Here is a 15,721-nt window from a genome sequence, read left to right on the forward strand (position 1 = left end):
TGCCGAGATACTGACAAGAATATAATTGTGAGGCACAAACCGGATAAAGTATGAGGCAGCTACATGCAGGTTACAACATGATTCAAAACAATATTTGATCTGCTAAGACACGCTTTCATTTTGCCCCTCATCGAGCCAAACACTAATGAAGCAGTGTTCAGTTTGAGATTATTGAATGCAGTGCAAATTCTACCATATGATAACAGCTTCCAAATATAGTAAAGCTCTGGGGTGGCACAGTGGATAGCTTTAGGAACAAAGCTGTGTTCAATTGACGGCAGAGACCCTTACCATAATCTCACCTGTATCCATATGTGGTATCTTTGGGCATTCCAGTATCCTCTTACATCTTCAGATGGTGCTATTTTTTATGATCAAATTACTTTGTCCACTTTAATTCAATTTTTCAGTTACACTGGGCTACACTAATTTAATGATAGGTGTGGTTGCTGAAGACTTTGGAATGGGAGTTTTTGCTTTTTTGGTCATGATGGTGGTCATGGGTCCAGAGCTTATCTTTCGAGATCAGTTGCTGCCTTCTCTAGATACTCTTGTTTCCTTTTAAATCCCAAAGATGCACAATTAACTTTCATTGTTGATTCTGAACTGGCCTACTATGAATGTGTATGTGTTTGTGTGTGCCATTGTAACCTGAAATGGAAAGGTTAAAGTTTTATTCTATACAGTGCCTAATGCTGCCAAGGTAGGCTCTAACCCATAACATCCTAAACTCAATTAAGAGAGCTTGATAATAGAGGGATGTGTTGATGCCTGTTTGGGTGTGCACAATAGCTTGATTGGTAACTCTAATTTGGCCTGATGTGATTGAGTCAGGTTGTGTTAGTATGTGAAGAATTGGTGTCTGTCTCTCTGTTGGGTCTTGCCTTACATCTGCTCCTGAAGCCAAGGCCCCCTCAAGGCTTAACTGGATTAGGTGCATAGGCAGGAAAGTTTTCCAACTCAGTTGAAATCACATGAACAAGCAGGCACAGGACAAGAACATAAATTCAGAGAAAACTGTAGTCCAGCTGGTATAATTGTAATCCAATAGTGTAGTGAAGCTATGCAAAATAAAGACACCACCTATTTCAATCATTTTAGCTTCTTATGACTCTCTTTTAAAGCTGGTATAATGGCATAGAACTTCTGGGTTTGCTGGGATTTGCAGTCCATTTAAGTAGCACTGCTTCATCACCATCTCCACAATAGATAGTGTGTACAGATTCAAGTCCAAAATAGAACTTTCTTGATGAGGCAAAGATGGCGGTTTTAAAGCAGAGGATAGGAAGTGGCATCATCAGGGCCGGAACCAGAACTAATGTCATTAGACCCAGAACAGGAAGTGGTGTCATTAATCCCGGAACCAAAAGTGGTGTCATCAGGACCAGGCGGAACTTCCCGTAATCGGTCTGCAGTGGAAAGAGAGAAAGGGTCAGTACACTCTGCCACCGCCTGGTCTGGCATGGAATTACCCTCATTCATGCCCTTTAACTGAATCCCATATGCATGTGTGTGACAGTACATAACACGCAACATACCATCAGATCCATAAGTATTTGGACAGTGATACAATGTTCATAATTCTGGTTCTATACACCACCAGAATAGATTTGACATAAAGCAATCATTATGTTATTGAAGTGCAAACATTCAGCTTTGATTTAAATGCTTTACCAAAAATTTCATATGAGCCGTTTAGGAATGGCAGACATTTTTATACATGGTCCCCCTATTTTCAGGGGCTCAAAAGTATTTGGACATTTGACTGACATGCTGTTAAGCAGGTAAAGGTCTGGAACTGATTCCAATTGTGTAATTTGCATTAAGAAGCTGTCACTGTGAACTCTCAATATGAGGTCTAAAGAGCTGTCCATGCAAGTAAAAACAGTCAATCATTAGGCTGAGAAAACAAAATAAACCGTTTAGAAAGACAAAAGAAACACCAGGAGTGTTCAAATCAATCATTTGGTACATTCTTAAAAAACGAATGCACTGGTCAGCTCAGCAACGGCCTGGACAATCATGAAAGACAACTGTGCTGGATGATTGCAGAATTCTGTCCTTGGTGATGAAGAACCCTTTCACAATATTTAGCCAAACCGGGAACACTCTCCAGGAGGTAGACGTATCATTGCCAAAGTCTACAATCAACAGAAATGTCATGAAAGTAAAGACAGAAGGTTTATCACAAGGTGCAAACTACTGGTAAAGCTCAAGCATAGGAATGACAGATTAAACTTTGCCAGAAAATGTTTTTTAAAAGCCTGTCCAGTTCTGGAACAAATATCTTTGAACAAAGGAAACTAAGATCAATATATACTAGAATGTTGGAAAGAGAAGATTACGGAGAAGAGAAGATACACGGCTCACGATCTGATGAATACCCCATCATTTGTGAAACATGGTGGAGGCAGTTTTATGGCATGGGCATGCGTGACTGCTAATGGAAGTCAGTCATTAGTGTTCATTGATGATATGACTCCAGGCAGAAGTAGCAGGATGAATTCTGAAGTGTACAGGGCTATACTATCTGCTCAGATTCAGCCAAATTCTGCAAAACTGATAGGACAATGCTTCACAGTACAAATGGATAATGAGCCAAAACATACTGTGACAGCAAACCATGTGCTTTTCACAGCAACATTTCGGAAGATTCTTCAAAGGCCAAGTCAATCAATTGACTTCAACTCAATTGGACACACCTGTCACTTGCTGAAGACAAAACCAAGACAGAAAGTCGAACAAAGAAGCAGCAACTAAAGACAGCTGCAGTAAAGGCCTGGTGAAGCATCACTACAGCGAAAACCCAGAACTTGGAGATGGCCATGGGTGCCAGATTTCAGGCAGTCATTGATTGTAAAGGATTTTCAACCAAATATTGAATCATTATATATAGGTTTATGATTATGTAAGTTTGTCCAAATACTTCTGAGCCCCTGGAAATAGCAGGATCATGTATAAAAATGTATGTCATTTCTAAACAGCTCATACAGTATTTTTATTAAACCCCTTGAATTAAAGATGAAAGTCTATACTTCAATCTCATAATGATTGCTTTATATCAAGTCCATTCTGATGGTGTACAGAGCCAAAATTATGAAAAGTATGTCACTGTCCTAAGATACATGGACCTGACTGTATATACAACATTGCTCTTCACTGTTCAGCCACCTTACTATACATCTGGAGCCTCATGCATAAACAGTGCGTACGCACAGAAATGTTGCGTAAGAACGTTTCCATGTTCAAATCGCGATGCATAAAACCTACACTTGCCGTAAAGCCACGCACATTTCCACGGTACCTCATGCCCTGTCGTACACAAGTTCTCAGCTTGGTTTTGCAGACTGGCGTTACCCAGCGTCAAAGCAGTGCTACTGTTCCTGTGTGGTTACCCTTTATTTCTTAGAACCACATTTCTGACGCGGCTTTATAAATACACTGAAACTACCCACATATTGTTTATTAGTGTAATGCAGCTGATTGTAGATTACCTGTAACATTATAATGGCCCAGGGAATAGCCATAGTATTCCAAACACCATAACTGCTTTAGCGTTGTTACTCTCACTGCACCATCTTCTTCTTTTTCTTCTTTCAGCTGCTCCCTTTAAGGGTTGCCACAGCGGATCATCTTTTTCCATATTACTCTCACTGCACCACTCGGAGTATTTATATCAATGTATCTGAGTGAGGAATCACAGCAGCAGCTGATCGGAAAGAAAATTATCAGTATACAGCATGATGCACACACTGCCTCAGGCACAGCAAAATGTTTCAAAGCCTTTCCTGTACGGACCTCGTGGTTCAGAAACAGTTTCATCCCAAGAACTATAAATGCACTCAATCAATTGCTCCATGGAGAACTGTTTATACTTATAAGTACAATTAACCCACTGTAAACTTGCACTACAGTTATAATATTGCACAACCAACAACAAAAACAAGCTTTTGTTTTCAGTCGACTAGATTACTGTAACGTACTCCTCTCAGGACTACCCAAAAAAGACATAAATCATTTGCAACGAGTGCAGAATGCAGCTGCTAGAATCCTAACTGGGAAAAGAAAATCCGAACACATTTCTCCAGTTTTGATGTCACTACACTGGTTGCCTGTGTCTTTCAGGATTGACTTTAAAATACTGCTTATGGTTTATAAAGCCTTAAATAATCGCGCTCCATCTTATATATCGGAATGCCTGACACGTTATATTCCAAATTGTAACCTTAGATCTTCAAATGAGTGTCTCCTTATAATTCCAAAAGCTAAACTTAAAAGAAGTGGTGAGGCGGCCTTCTGCTGTTATGCACCTAAAATCTGGAATAGCCTGCCAACAGGAATTCGCCAGGCAAATACAGTAGAGCACTTTAAAACACTGCTGAAAACACATTACTTTAACATGGCCTTTTTATAACTTAACTTTAACTTAATACTGATACTCTGTATGTTCAATTCTTCATAATAACTATTCACCGTGGCTCCAAAATCCATACTGACCCCAACTCTCTCTTCTGTTTCTTTTTCCGGTTTCTTTGTGGTGGCGGCCTGCGCCACCACCACCTACTCAAAGCATCATGATGCACCAACATTGATGGACTGAAAGCCAGAAGTCTACGTGACCATCATCATCAGGTCCTTCCATGAAAACCCTAAATACAAAGAGGGCTGTTTGACTAATGTTAGGTAGATTGCCCAGAGGGGACTGGGCGGTCTCTTGGTCTGGAACCCCTACAGATTTTAATTTTCTCCAGCCTTTGGAGTTTTTTTTTTTTTGTTTTTTCTGTCCACCCTGGCCATCGGACCTTACTCTTATTCTATGTTAATTAATGTTGACTTATGTTTATCTTTTATTGTGTCTTCTATTTTTCTATTAATTTTGTAAAGCACTTTGAGCTACATTTTTTTGTATGAATATGTGCTATATAAATAAATGTTGATTGATTGATTGAACCTGTGCCACTTTATAAAGCGCGTATTTACATATGATGACAATATCATTTTTAAGATGAAATGCAGCAAAATATGTTGATTATATTATACAGATAAAACTTTGACTTCATTTAAATAATCTCTATTGTTAATAATTAAACATGTGAGGACACGGTGCCGCAGCGCTAGCAAGTTCACATAAAGTTCCTGCCTCGCGCTGTATATTTGCTGAGGCTGGCGTGACACTGGAAGGATAAATGGATAGAATAATTAAACATGTACTATGAAGATATTTCAATGTTCCTTAAAAGTTTTCAAGAATCATCGTTGTAAGCTTACAGATGGCTTAATGTCTATTACAGACCTGATTGTGTGGTGATTGGGTATTTAGGGAAAGAAAAGTAGGACAGGAACTGCAGGTTAGTAAGTTTGAAAGAGACAGTGCTGGTACAATAAATTATTTCATCGAAGGTCGCGCATGGCGCAGCAGCATCTTGTGTGAGACATGAACAATCACTGCACCATCGTGTTTCCATGTTTAATAACATACTTTCATTCCAATCATCATGAAAATGATATCACGGTGACTTTGATATGTGACTTCTTTTTAATTTCCGGCACTGTGCGATTTTGTGAACGTGAGCTTTCGAGTTTCTCCGACACGCTATGTCACTCGATCAACTTCCTTTTGTTGATTATACCACTGTTTAAATCAACAAATAGTATGCTTTTCCTTTGCCTCCACTTGGTATTCGCTGAAATTCTTATATTTTCCCCTGTGCTTTTCCCATTGTCTTTTCACAGAACACTGAGCTTAATGGCTATTTATATTGATTTCCATATTCAAAGAGGCATAATTCTGGGAGGTGGCGTGCACGAGCGTTACTTTTCATGCTGACCGGGATTTATGGAGCAGAAGAACGCGGAAGTTGGAGTACGCACAGATTCCTGCATTTTTCTGTGTGTAAGCACATTTCAGCTTTTGTGCTTACGTCATGTTATAGTGCGAATTCTACGCACAGCGTTATGCATGAGGCCCCTGGTTGTAAACTCTTCCTGAATGTACTGGTGCAATTGCCAGTGGTCCTACAGAGGTGCAGCTGAGCCTTTTTGACAAGAGCTTGAATGTGTTGTGTCCACTTCATTACATCTTTAATGAACTTTAAAGCTGCTTAATCATTTAACAGTGACCCCTCCAATATAGATGGAGTTGTGGTCTGCATGCTGTTTCCTTGGTCTTGCTGACATTAAAGGTAAGATTATTGTCCTGGCATTATTGTGTCAGCAGGTAGACTTCTCTGTAAGCTATCATCAGGAAACCTAATGATGGAGTTGGGGCTGTCTAAAGCCACACAGTCAGAGGTGAACAAGTAGTACAGAAGGGGGTTTGGGACATCACCTTGTGGAGTGCCTGTTTTGAGGGTCTATATGGAGGATGTGATTTTTACATTCTGAGATCAATTGGTTGGAATGTCAAAGATCAAGTCACAGAGGCTGGTGCTTAGTTGTAAATTTGGTAGTCAGTTTTGCTGGTACAATACAGGTAAATACTGACCTGTAAACTATAAATATGACTCTGCCATAACAAGTTTGTATTAACCATATATGTGATGATGGTAGAAGCTTGAATGCATTTTGGATCTTCTGTGGACCGGTGGTGATGATACACAGGCTGGAAGTGACACCTAGAATACTCTGTTTAATTTGTATTAATGAATATTGCTGCCTTACCTCAAAACTTCTGTTTTCTTATCTGAAATAACTACATTACCTCCACATTAAAATAATAACAGAACATGAAGTTAACATGAAACTGTTCACCCCTGTTAGATTTTACCACATTTAATGGTTACCGCATGAAAACCTGTTGTATTTAACAGTAGTATTGGGATTTGTTTTGAGTAAAAATTAGGGTCAATTTTTGGGGCTATGGAACAAAGTGTTTCTACAGAAACTGCATTGATCTGTTATACATACATTTGGTTTTGAAAGCCTGTTGCTAACCATCACACACAGACCTCTGTAGGCTGGGGCACAGCAAAATCTTTCATCCATTGCCATCTTGCTTTGTTTCTCCCTTTAGCTGTTTAAGTTTTGATTGTGCTGTCAGTGAATACTTGGCATTTGCTGCTGTAGTGACATATTTTGCAGACACCGCTATTGTTTATTTTTTTAAGTATTGCTCTGAAATGTTCTACAATGTGTGATGTTCATAAATGTGAATTTCTATCTAAAGCCAATGACAGGGAGGGATATACAACAGGCACTTGGCTGCATCTGAGCTCCACACAGTATTTATAGTTGCTGTTTTCATGTGTCCCTTACATCTGAATTCATTTGTGTATTGTATGTTCCTTTGGACAACTGAATACATGCAAGTGTAGCCTACCAGTGTCATGGCACTGCTACTTCTGGTGGGCTGCTCTTGAGTTACAAGGTGTGTACAGATGCTAGCCACTCCATCTCTAACTCCATGAGGAAGACGGAGAATTTTTCTACACATTCCACCTGCTAAGGCAGTCTTCTTGCTTCTTATTATGTCAAAATCGGTTGTTGTAATCTGTCATATACACTCCAGTATCTCTGGGATGGATAAATGTTTTTTTGTTACTTGTTACAAATACAGTACTGCTCTGATTCTCTGCCAGGGACACCAGGTCCAGGTCTTTATCCACCCAGGCTCCAACTTCTTTAGCCACCAGCTGCAAAATGCCCCTGCATTTGCATTCCATCAGCAATCATTTTATCGGCCTTTTTTGCTCTGTTGAGTATCCAGTGGGGTCTTACACAGAAGTGCAGCATCTGCAACTGTTGATTCTGCCTTGCAATGCCTTTTGCAGGGTGAGATGAGTTTCTCTACTCTATTGCAGCGGGTGGCTGCAGAACTCTACTGGCCTACAAATTTACTTTTCTGAGAACAGTTAGGATTCTTCATTTTTGCTTCTGAATTGTAACATTATCAACCTTTATCAACTCAGGGTTTCTACCACAGGGTTTCAGGAACTGCAAACATAAACAAGTGTTATGGAAATAGGGGTAAGGAGTTCGTCAGGTGAGGTGACTTGCTTTTTTATTTAATATATCAAATATTTATTTATTATGGCTGCAGAGTGTAGCAACATGTTGCATGTTGGTCAGACATGCAGGTAACAATTTTTACTGTACTCTTTACATGTGACGATATTACTGCTTTTGCTTTTCCTTCATTTTTTTGCTAAATGTGCGATCCTAACAGGCTACGAAGCACCAGGGGCCTCATGTATAACGCCGTGTGTAGAACTCGCACTATAACATGGCGTAAGCACAAAAGCCGAAATGTGCTTATGCACAGAAAAATCCAGATGCAGCAATCTGTGCGTACTCCAACTTCCACGTTCTTCCACTACATAAATCCCAATCAGCGTGAAAAGTAACGCTCGTGCACGCGCTTTATGTCACGCCCCAACTCCTCCCAGAATTACGCCTCTTTGAATATGCAAATCAATATAAATCGCCCTTAAGCGCAGCCTTCTGTGAAAAGACAATGGGAAAAGCACAGGGGAAAATATAAGAATTTCAGCGAATACCAAGTTGAGGCAAAGGAAAAACATACTATTTGTTTAATTAAACCGTGGTATAATCAACAAAAGGAAGTTGATCGAGTGACATAGCTTGTTGGAGAAACTTCAAAGCTCACGTTCACAAAATTGCACAGTGTCGGAAAAAAAAAAGAAGTCACATATTGAAGTCGCCGTGAAAAGCCGAGTTGTAGCCCACTGTCTGAGTGTCATATGAAAGCTTATTAGGGCACAGAGAAAAAAAAGGCACACAGTGGGGAAAAAGCACGAAATGTCAACTTCAATCTCGAAATTTCCACTTTAATCATGTAGTTTATTTTGTCATTAAAGTAGAACATCATAAACTTCATCTTAAAATCGTTTAATTAACCAGTTTCTCAAATCACATCGTAATTAAAGTAGCACATTATATGCTATGTTTTGTATGTGATCTTCTATGTGCTCTATGTGTGTGAATCACTACTTGCTTCTTAAACTGGCTCTCTTCCTCTGATTGGACACAGAATCCATTACATTCGCGATATTACAGCTCTCTGAATAACTAAAATACTGAGATGTATACGTGATATCAGTTTCATGATGATAGGAATTAAAGCACGTTATTAAACATGGGTTTCACGGCGCAGTGATTGTGTGCAACCTTCGATGAAATAATTTATTGCAGCAGTACTCAGGGGCGGCTCTAGGCTTGTGGCGGCCCTGGGCAGAGGAAAAATCGGTGGCCCCTTCACCCGCCAATGTCAATATGGTGTCATGCACGGTGGATGACCACGTCCGTTGCAGACACTGAATAGCCGCCTCGTGCTCATGACACAAGCATTTAACTTTTGCAGAAATTTGTCGCTGCATTTTTAGCTGTGTCGTTATTTTCTTTTTGTTTTATATAAATATATATTGGCGTGGCCGCCCCTGCAGTTCTTGCTTTTCTTTCTCCAAGTAACCAATTGCCACACAATCAGCTCTGTAATAGACGTTAAGCTATCTGTAAGCTTAGAGCGCCGATTCTTCAAAAAGTTTAAGGAACATTGAAATATCTTCGTAGTACATGTTTAATTATTCTGTCCTTCACGCCAGTCCCAGTGAAGAATATAGATTATTTAAATGAAGTTAAAGTTTTACCTGTATAATATAATAAACATATTTTGCTGCATTTCATCTTAAAAATGATATCGTCATTATACTCGTATGTAAATACGCGCTTTATAAAGTGGCTCAGGTTGTGCGATATTATAACTGTAGTGCAAGGTAACAGTGAGGTAATTGTACTTATAAGTACAAACAGTTCTACAAAGAGCAATTGACTGAGTGCGTTTATAGTTCTTGGGATGAAACTGTTTCTGAACCGCGAGGCCCATACAGGAAAGGCTTTGAAACGTTTTGCCGTGGCTGAGGTAGCGTGTGCCTGATGCTGTATACTGATAATTCTCTTTCCGATCAGCTGCTGCTGTGATTCACACACAGATACATTTATATAAATACTCCAAGTGGTTCAGTGAGAGTAATATGGAAAAAGATGATCCTCTGGGGCAACTCCTAACGGGAGCAGCTGAAAGAAGAAGAAGGTGCAGTGAAAGTAACAATGCTAAAGAAGTTATGGTATTTGGAATACTATGGCTATTCCCTGGACCATTATATCGTTACAAGTTAATTACAATCGGATGCATTACACTAATAAACAATATGCGGTTAGTTTCAGTGTATTTATAAAGCCGCGTCAGGAAAATAAGGAGTAACCACACAGGAACAGTAGCAGTGCTTTGACGCTGGGTGCCGCCAGTCTGCAAAACCGAGCGGAGAACTTGCGTACGACAAGGTATGAGGTACCATGGAAAAGTGTGTGGCTTTATGCAAAGTGTAGGTTTTATACATCGCGATTTGAACGTGGAAAAGTTCTTACGCAACATTCTGTGTGTACGCACCGTTTATACATGAGGCCCCAGGACTCTAAAGACTTGGACTTTCGTCCTTTTCCACAGATATCGGGAGTGCCACACACCCCTTTCCAGTGACCTCATGACACCCCATGCTCTCCTAATCCATCTACTGACTTCATAGGAAGAGTCACCAGAGACATGAATGTCACTGCCGAGGTAAGTAAACCTCTCGACAAGGTCAACATTCTCTCCACAGACAGACACACTGATGATGGCTGTGCCCAAGAGGTCATTAAAGACCTGGATCTTGGTTTTTATTCAGTACACTTGCAAGCCCAGACACTCAGACTTCATGCTCAGTCACTTGAATGGCCCGATCAGAGCCTCCATTGACTTCTTCAGAAGGGTGGTACGGCTCCCCTTCTGGCATTGCAAGCAATCTCTGCTTCCATTTGGGAGACGGGTGTCATCCTAAATGACTAGAAAACATGACTTGTCATCCCTATCTGGAAAGGGAAGGGTGATCGCCTGGATTGCGGAAACTACTGGGGGATAACACTGCTCTTGGTGCTTGATAAGGTCCTTGCTAGGGCTATCCTCAATAGGATCTGTGATCACTTACTCACCTACCAGCAACCAGAGCACTCTGGTTTTATGCCTGACAAATCTAACATCGCTCGTATCCTGGCTACATTCATCCTTCCCTTAGTTCTGACCAGGTGGGATGTTATTACGCAGTTGATGAGCACCATCTTGTTTTCATTAGACACAGTGCTTGGAGTTTTCTCTAAAGAGTTCGATTTTGGTGTCTTCAGACCAGAGAACCTTTTCCTCATGCTTTCACAGTCCTTAAAATGTTGTTTGGCAAACTCCAAGTGGGAGTTAGCCACTCTATCATAAACACCTGAGTCATAGAGTGCTGCTAAGATAGTCATCCTTCCAGGAGGTTCTCACATCTCAGCAGAAGATTTCTGAAGCTCAGAGTGACCACTGGGGTCTTAGTCAAGTCTCTGACCAAGACTCTCCTTGCCTGGTTACTAAGTTTGACTGGACAGCCAGTTCTAGGAAGTGTCTTCATGTTTCCCAACTTGTTCCACTTGCCCTTATCTATGCTTTATTGTAATTTTATCATGGAGGTCTACAGAGTTTCTTAGGTTTCATGGCTTGGTGTTTCCCCTGCCATGTAGGATGAATTGTAGGACCTGATATACATAAGTGTGTGCCTTTCTAAATGACGTCCAGTCAATTCAATTTGGCACAAATGGACTCCTGTCAAGCTCAAGACACATCTCCAGAATAATTGAATCAAAGGGTCCAAATACTTTTATGAATGAGAGATTTCAGTTTTTAATTTTTAATAAATTTCCAAACTTTTCTGAAAACATGTTTTCACTTTGTCATTATGGGTTATTGAGTACAGACTAGTAGGCAAACAAACCAAAATATCCATTTAAAATTAAATCTGCAACACAATGAAGTGTAAAGAAAGTGAAAGAATCTGAATACTGTCTAAATTCACTGTAGACTGCATTTAAATTATGATGTTATGTTCACTGTCTATTTGTGGTACTTTCACTAGTCAGCAAGTGACATGCAAGTAATAATGTTATTCTACTATGTATTCATGCCAATGAATTTGACCCTAAAATTGAATAAGACTACTTTCTGGGAATTTGTTTTAATTTTAATTTCTCCACTCCAGTCTTTTGACAAGCCTTATGACCAAGACATTTTGCACCACAGCAGATCTGTGACACTTGATCACTCAAGGGTCGTGATCTCTGCTGGACTGAATGCCTTTCTCTTTTTTGAGTGCTGCCCAGTGCATTGCTTTGGCCATTCCTACCTTGACATGACACAAGGTGAAAATGACCTTTACAGTCTAACACAGGCTACCCCCAAGAAAGAATTACCTGCGTGTGTATTCACATCACACATCCTTATGGCATTCACATCAGTTAGGCCCCGGGAACATTGTATATAACAGGTATGGCCTCCTGGGATAGTGTATCTCCATTACACTCTTTTGGAAGATTTATAAAGTTAGTAAATTATTAACCACATTCCTTACTTCAGATCTTAGAATCAAGACTTTACGGCTATGAATCTAAAAACCACAAGGTATTGGTTTTAAATGCCAGCCGTGCCTCATCATGTTATGCTAGGCCCATCAATTAACTTGCCTGTCATATAACTCCTTGAATATGTGTTTCATAAATTGGCTGGTATTGTACACTTGAAGCTTGGAGCCCTTTCACCACGAAAGGTGCTATAAAAAATGAAGATCAAAATGATTGATTTCTGGCTTCATTGAAATGAAAAGACATGCAAAGTCTTTTTACAGTGTGGCTTCACTGGCAATGCTGAAAAGCCTTAATGCATTCTTTTTAGTGAGAACATGAAACCCAGTAAATTAAAGAGCCATTTTAAGTGAAGTCATGCCGAGTTTGCAAGAAAGACATTGAATTCTTTGAAAAGAACCAATGCATTCTGAAGCTTGCCGATATGAATTCAATTGCTCACTTAGCTCAGACAAATGAAATTCTGCTTGAAGCTTCTCATCACATTGCTCTCCATATTGCTCAGTGTAGAAAGTCACGCAGGACTGGAAATTTTATTTAATATGTTATGCTAAGCTGAAGCAGCGAGGCTTGTTTTTTGGGATCAAGACGGAGGAACCAAATACAGTATCACTTTGGAGATATTGCTGAAGCTGCATCTTTAAAGAATGAGAAGATGTGCTCATTAGATTAATTGCTAGTTCTGAAGTGGCTATCGACATGTACCCGAGTAGACCCAGCGAACTGGCACTCCATCCAACGCTGGTTTCTGTCTTGCACCAATGTTGCCTAGATAAACTTCAGCTCTTCATGGCCATGAATTGAATTAGGTGGATTTGAGAATTTTATGTTTTGTTAATTTTAATTCATATATTAATCAGATTACTACGACAGCTTTTTTTCACTTAAGAAATATAGCAAAAGTTAGACCTATTATAACATTGAAAAATGCTGAAATATTAGTTCATGCTTTTGTTTTCAGTCAGCTAGATTACTGTAATGCACTCCTCTCAGGACTACTCAAAAAAGACACTAGTGCAGAATGCAGCTGCTAGAATCTTAACTCGGAAATGAAAATCCACGCACATCACCCCAGTTTTGATGTCACTGCACTGGTTACCGGTGTCATTTAGAATTGACTTTAAAATACTGCTTATGATTTACAAAGCCTTAAAATAATCTCGCTCTTTCTTAAATTTTGGAATGTCTTACACCTCACACTCCAAATCGTAACCTTAGATCTTCAAATGAGTGTTTACTTAGAATTCCAAGAGTTAAACTTAAAAGAAGTGGTGAGGTGGCCTTCTCCTGTTATATACCTAAAATCTGGTATAGCCTGCCAATAGGAATTCACCAGGCTTATACAGTGGAGCACTTTAAAACACTGCTGAAAACTGATTACTTTAACATGGCTTTCTCATAGCTTCATCTTAGTTAAATTCTGTTGCTCTGTATATTCATTTAGATAGATAGATAGATAGATAGATAGATGGATAGATAGATAGATAGATAGATAGATAGATACTTTATTAATCCCAAGGGGAAATTCACATAATCCAGCAGCAGTATACTGATACAAAGAAACAATATTAATTAAATAGTAATAAACATGAAAAAATTGCACTGTAACAACTGGTAGTTGAGTATTGAAGTTCTCGGAGCTGTACTTTGCTGCGCACTTCACCCAAGCTATCGGCGAGCAGAAGGCCCGCGCCATACACGCAGCTGTACCTAGCTCATTAAGCAGGCGAACACTCGTGTCCCATACACCGCACGACCCCGAGTGTCTCCGTAAATAGTTGCATAGATGGAATATCTAGCAAGACACAGCTCTGTCCTTTATTACCTCTTTAATAGAGCAGAGAGTCAAAAACAAACTTACTTATCATTATTATTCATGGTGGCTCCAAAATCCCTACTAACCCCTACTTTCTCTTCTGTTCTTTTTCCAGTTTTCTGTGGTGGCGATCTGCACCACCACCACCTAAACAAAGCACCAAGATGTCCCTACATTGATGGATTAAAGGCCAGATGTCCACTTGACCATCATCATCAAGTCAATCCATGAGAACCCTGAATACAATGAGGACTAATTGAGGTAATTTATGTTAGGTAGAATGCCTAGATGGGGCTGGGCAGTCTCATGGCCTGGAATCCCTGCAGATTTTATTTATTCTCCAGCCGTTTGGATTTTTTTTGTTTTTTCTGTCCTCCCTAGCCATTGGACCTTATTCTATAATTTTTAATAATTTAATTTTATTAAATTTTATTTTGTCTTTTTTCTGTTTCTTCATCATGTAAAACACTTTGAGCTACATTGTTTGTATGAAAATGTGCTATATAAATAAATGTTGTTGTTGTTAAGGACATACTAGAATAATTGCAAATATTAAAGCAGCTCCCTGAGTTAAGTTGGATGGATCAATGACCTGTTACGTGCAATTACTTTGCGTTAAATCGTGAATCTGCAGAAGGAGAAAGCAACATCACATAAACTTCTCTGTAGTTCTAACAAGAGAGATAAACCAACTCATAATCATAAATTTATATTTAGGCAAATTTTACTAATAAAAGAGTTCCATGTATCCACCTCTTTTTTGGACTTGCTTTACCATCTTGTAATCATGGGAATTTGGAGTATATCTCAACAGCTTTGGGCAGAGGGCAAGAAACAATCCTGTACAGTACACATGTGCACAATCCTTACTTACTCATACCAAGTTATTTAGAGAGGGCAGTCGACCAATCCTGTGCATCTATGAGATGTGGGAAAAGATCAGAGAATCAGGAGCAAACCAATACAGCCACAAAGAGGATCAGCAAACTCCACCCAGACATTGGCCAGGTCAAATCTTGAGTACAGAAAGCAACACTAACTCAGCCATGAACAATAAGAAGGAAGTGTATGACACTATAGTAAACACCGAGTTTAAATTTACATCATATAATCTACTATTCTAATACTATACCATATATACTACTATATAATAAATACATTAAACTACTATACAATAACATGCTGTGTGTGTGTATGTGCATCCAGTCCCTCCAAGAAATCTGATTAGTCAGTTTGGTTTTGGTTTGATTGACTAGTTTGGCTTTGGTAGCTCAGTGGAGGGGATGATGACATGATACATTAGGGTAGCATTAGGGATACAAAATTCAATTCCTAATTGTGTCCATTTTTTATATTTACAAATAAGGCATTAAACTGGGGAAATTCTGTGACAACAAAGTTAATAACATATTGAGTGACACTTGATTGCTGAATACTAATAAGGTGGAACCTGAGTCACCTTCA

This window comes from Polypterus senegalus, chromosome 9 (genome assembly GCF_016835505.1).
Source record: "Polypterus senegalus isolate Bchr_013 chromosome 9, ASM1683550v1, whole genome shotgun sequence".
Lineage (NCBI taxonomy): Eukaryota > Metazoa > Chordata > Cladistia > Polypteriformes > Polypteridae > Polypterus > Polypterus senegalus.